Raw genomic sequence first — 6,000 nt, 5'->3', positions numbered from 1 at the left:
GCTGCCGTCATCAGGTTAAGAGACTGATACATATACAGGTCCTGGTCAGGATGCAACAGCCCGGGTTCGATTCCCGCTCGTGGCCCTTTGCTACATGTCTCCCTCTGACTCTTTTTCTCCATTACCTGTTTCTCCTTCACGATGCCTACCATTAAAAAGCAGAAGAAAAGCCAAAAAAATAATACATAGAGAAAAAAGAAATCATGAAGAACTTTGTCCAAAAAAACGCCATCGTATACTATGTTGAAAAAAAGGCAAATTTTTCAACATGTCATAAAAACATGCCATATGATGAAATAAGGTAAAGGAGGCTGTGAAAACCACTACAGAACAGTTACATGCTGTAAAAACATGCCATATGATGAACTAATGTAAAGGAGGCTGTGAAAGACACTACAGAGCAGTTTTCTTTGAAAAAAGAAATCATCAAGAATTTTGTCCAAAAAAACCGCCATATTATACTATGTAGAAAAAAATGCGATTTTTTCAACATGTCGTAAAAACATGCCATATGATGAAATAATGTAAAGGAGGCTGTGAAAAACACGACAGAGTAGTTTTCTTTGAAAAAAGAAATCATCAAGAATTTTGTCCAAAAAAAACGCCATATTATACTATGTAGAAAAAAATGCGATTTTTTCAACATGTCATAAAAACATGCCATATGATGAACTAATGTAAAGGAGGCTGTGAAAGACACTACACAGCAGTTTTCTTTGAAAAAAGAACTCATGGGTGTCCGTATAGCTCAACAGGTTAAGAAGATGACACATGTACAGGTCCTGGTCATGATGTAGTGGCCCGGGTTCGATTCCCACTCGTGGCCCTTTGCTGCATGTCTCCCTCTGACTCTTTTTCTCCACTGCCTGTTTCTCCTTCACTATGCCTACCACAGAAAAGCCAAAAATACAAAGAAAAAAGAAATCATCATGAATTTGGTCCAAAAAAACGCCATAGTATAGTACGTCCAAAAAAAGGCGACTTTTTCAACAAGTCATTAAAACATGTCAAATGATGAAATAATTTAAAGGAGGCCATGAAAAACACTACAGAGCAGTTTTCGTTGAAAAGAAATCATCGCAAATTTTGTCCAAAAAAAAGTCATAGTATACTATGTCGAAAAAAATGCGATTTTTTCAACATGTCATAAAAACGTGCCATATGATGAAATAATGTAAAGGAGGCTGTGAAAAACACTACAGAGCAGTTTTCTTTGAAAAAAGAACACATGGGTGCCCGTATAGCTCATCAGGTTAAGAGACTGATACATATACAGGTCCTGGTCAGGATGCAGCAGCCCGGGTTCGATTCCTGCTCGTGGCCCTTTGCTACATGTCTCCCTCTGACTCTTTTTCTCCATTACCTGTTTCTCCTTCACGATGCCTACCATTAAAAAGCAGAAGAAAAGCCAAAAAAATAATATACAGAAGAAAAAAGAAATCATGAAGAACTTTGTCCAAAAAAACGCCATAGTATACTATGTTGAAAAAAAGGCAAATTTTTCAATATGTCGTAAAAACATGCCATATGATGAAATAAGGTAAAGGAGGCTGTGAAGACCACTACAGAACAGTTTTCTTTGAGAAAAGAAATCATCGTGAATTTTGTCCAAAAAAACGCCATAGTATACTATGTCGAAAAAAAGGCGACTTTTTCATCAAGTCATTAAAACATGTCAAATGATGAAATAATTTAAAGGAGACCATGAAAAACACGATAGAGCAGTTTTCTTTGAAAAAAATCATCACAAATTTTGTCCAAAAAAACACCATAGTATAGTGTTGTATGTCGTCTGAAAATGAAAAAAAACATCATAAATTTATATGTTGTCCGAAAATGGACAAAAACGTGATTTTCTTTCCGAAAATTGACAAAAAACATCATAGTTTAGTATGTCGTCCGAAATGGACAAAAAACGTCATAGCTTAATTTGTCGTCCAAAAATGGACAAAAACGTCATAGTTTAGTATGTTGTCCGAAAATGGACAAAAAAAGGTCATAGTCTAGTATGTCGTCCGAAAATGAACAAAATCGTCATAGTTTAGCATGTCGTCCGTAAATGGACAAAAAAATATAATTTTTTGTCCAAAAATGAAACAAACGTCATAGTTTAGTTTGTCGTTCGAAAATGGACAAAAACATAATTTTTCATCCAAAAATGCAAAAAAACGTCATAGTTTAGTATGTCGTCCGAAAATGAACAAAAAACATCATAGTGTAGTATGTCGTGTGAAAATGGGAAAAAAGCGTCATAAATTTATATGTCGTCGGAAAATGGACAAGTATAGTTATAGTTTAGTTTGTATGTGGAAACAAAGGCGATTTTTTCAACATGTCGTAAAAACATGCCACATGATGAAGCAATGTAAAGGAGGCTGTGAAAAACACTACAGAGCAGTTTTCTTCGAAAAAAGAAATCCTCAAGAATTTTGTCCAAAAAAACGCCATAGTATACTATGTAGAAAAAAAGGCGAATTTTTCAACATGTCGTAAAAACGTGCCATATGTTGAAATAATGTAAAGGAGGCTGTGAAAAACACTACAGAGCAGTTCTCTTTGAAAAAAGAAATCATCATGAATTTTGTCAAAAAAAAACCGCCATAGTATAGTATGTCGAAAAAAATGCGATTTTTTCAACATGTCGTAAAAAAATGCCATATGATGAAATAAGGTAAAGGAGGCTGTGAAAACCACTATAGAACAGTTTTCTTTGAGAAAAGAAATCATGAATTTTGTCCAAAAAAACGCCATAGTATACTATGTTGAAAAAAAGGCAACTTTTTCAACAAGTCATTAAAACATGTCAAATGATGAAATAATTTAAAGGAGACCATGAAAAACACTACAGAGCAGTTTTCTTTGAAAAAAGAAATCATCAAGAATTTTGTCCAAAAAAAACGCCATGTATGTCGTCCGAAAATGAACAAAAAACATGATAGTTTAGTATGTCGTCTGAAAATGGGAAAAAAGCGTCATAAATTTATATGTCGTCAGAAAATGAACAAGTATAGTCATAGTTTAGTTTGTATGTGGAAACAAAGGCGATTTTTTTCAACATGTCGTAAAAACATGCCACATGATGAAACAATGTAAAGGAGGCTGTGATAAACACTACAGAGCAGTTTTCTTCGAAAAAAGAAATCATCAAGAATTTTGTCCAAAAAAAACGCCATAGTATAGTATGTCGAAAAAAATGCGATTTTTTCAACATGTCGTAAAAACATGCCACATGATGAAATAATGTAAAGGAGGCTGTGAAAAACACTATAGAGCAGTTTAAAAAAAAAATCATCATGAATTTTGTCCAAAAAAAACGCCATAGTATACTATGTCGAAAAAAAGGCGATTTTTTTCAACATATATTGTTAAAAACATGCCATATGATGAAATAAGCGTAAAGGAGGCTGTGAAAAACACTACAGAGCAGTTTTCTTCGAAAAAAGAAATCATCATGAATTTTGTCCAAAAAAACGCCATAGTATAGTATGTCGAAAAAAAGGCGATTTTTTCAACATGTTGTAAAAACATGCCATATGATGAAATAATGTAAAGGAGACTGAAAACCACATCAGAGCAGTTTTCTTTGAGAAAAGAAATCATCATGAATTTTGTCCAAAAAAACGCCATAGTATAGTATGTCGAAAAAAAGGCGATTTTTTCAACATGTCGTAAAAACATGCCACATGATGAAATAAGCGTAAAGGAGGCTGTGAAAAACACTACAGAGCAGTTTTCTTCGAAAAAAGAAATCATCAAGAATTTTGTCCAAAAAAAACGCCATAGTATAGTATGTCGAAAAAAATGCGATTTTTTCAACATGTCGTAAAAACATGCCACATGATGAAATAATGTAAAGGAGGCTGTGAAAAACACTATAGAGCAGTTTAAAAAAAAAAATCATCATGAATTTTGTCCAAAAAAAACGCCATAGTATACTATGTCGAAAAAAAGGCGATTTTTTTCAACATATATTGTTAAAAACATGCCATATGATGAAATAAGCGTAAAGGAGGCTGTGAAAAACACTACAGAGCAGTTTTCTTCGAAAAAAGAAATCATCATGAATTTTGTCCAAAAAAACGCCATAGTATAGTATGTCGAAAAAAAGGCGATTTTTTCAACATGTTGTAAAAACATGCCATATGATGAAATAATGTAAAGGAGACTGAAAACCACATCAGAGCAGTTTTCTTTGAGAAAAGAAATCATCATGAATTTTGTCCAAAAAAACGCCATAGTATAGTATGTCGAAAAAAAGGCGATTTTTTCAACATGTCGTAAAAACATGCCACATGATGAAATAAGCGTAAAGGAGGCTGTGAAAAACACTACAGAGCAGTTTTCTTCGAAAAAAGAAATCATCATGAATTTTGTCCAAAAAAAACGCCATAGTATACTATGTCGAAAAAAAGGCGATTTTTTTCAACATATATTGTTAAAAACATGCCATATGATGAAATAAGCGTAAAGGAGGCTGTGAAAAACACTACAGAGCAGTTTTCTTCGAAAAAAGAAATCATCATGAATTTTGTCCAAAAAAACGCCATAGTATAGTATGTCGAAAAAAAGGCGATTTTTTTCAACATGTTGTAAAAACATGCCATATGATGAAATAATGTAAAGGAGACTGTGAAAGACACTACACAGCAGTTTTCTTTGAGAAAAGAAATCATCATGAATTTTGCCCAAAAAAGAGTGGCCTTTTATTGTGGGCAGTCTAAGGCACACCTATGCACTAATCATGGTGTCTAATCAGCGTCTTGATATGGCACACCTGTGAGGTGGGATGGATTATCTCAGCAAAGTGCTCACTATCACAGATTTAGACAGATTTGTGAACAATATTTGAGAGAAATGGTGATTTTGTGTTTGTGGAAAAAGTCTTTGAGTTCATCTCATAAAAAATGGGAGCAAAAACAAGAGTGTTGCGTTTATATTTTTGTTGAGTGTAGTTTAGTATGTCGTCCAAAAATGGACAAAAAAGGTCATAGTTTCGTGTGTCGTCCGAACATGGACAAAAACGTGATTTTTTTTGTCCGAAAATGGACAAAAACGTCACAGTTTAGTATGTCGTCCAAAATCTCACTAAAATGTCAAACTTTAGTATGTCGTCCAAAATATCACTAAAACGTCAAACTTTAGTATGTCGTCCAAAATGTGGGAAAAAAATCATAGTTTAGTATGTCATCCAAAATATGACCAAAAACGTCACAGTTTACTATGACGTTTTTGGTCATTCTAAAGAATGTCGTCCAAAATGTGTAAAAAATGTCATAGTTTAGTATGTCATCCAAAATGTCACAAAAATGTCATAGTTTAGTATGTCATCCAAAATGTCACAAAAATGTCATAGTTTAGTATGTCCTCCAAAATGTCACAAAAATGTCATAGTTTAGTATGTCCTCCAAAATGTGACAAAAATGTCATAGTTTAGTATGTCATCCAAAATGTGACAAAAATGTCAAACTTTAGTATGTCGTCCAAAATATCACTAAAACGTCAAACTTTAGTATGTCGTCCAAAATGTGGGAAAAAAATCATAGTTTAGTATGTCATCCAAAATATGACCAAAAACGTCACAGTTTACTATGACGTTTTTGGTCATTCTAAAGAATGTCGTCCAAAATGTGTAAAAAATGTCATAGTTTAGTATGTCATCCAAAATGTCACAAAAATGTCATAGTTTAGTATGTCATCCAAAATGTCACAAAAATGTCATAGTTTAGTATGTCCTCCAAAATGTCACAAAAATGTCATAGTTTAGTATGTCCTCCAAAATGTGACAAAAATGTCATAGTTTAGTATGTCCTCCAAAATGTCACAAAAATGTCATAGTTTAGTATGTCATCCAAAATGTCACAAAAATGTCATAGTTTAGTATGTCCTCCAAAATGTCACAAAAATGTCATAGTTTAGTATGTCATCCAAAATGTCACAAAAATGTCACAGTTTAGTATGTCCTCCAAAATGTCACAAAAAGGTCATAATTTAGTATGTCAT

This window comes from Acanthochromis polyacanthus, chromosome 3 (assembly GCF_021347895.1).
Source record: "Acanthochromis polyacanthus isolate Apoly-LR-REF ecotype Palm Island chromosome 3, KAUST_Apoly_ChrSc, whole genome shotgun sequence".
In the NCBI taxonomy this organism is placed as follows: Eukaryota; Metazoa; Chordata; class Actinopteri; family Pomacentridae; genus Acanthochromis; species Acanthochromis polyacanthus.
The sequence above is the reverse complement of the archived record's forward strand: the minus strand, read 5'-3'. Positions refer to the sequence as shown.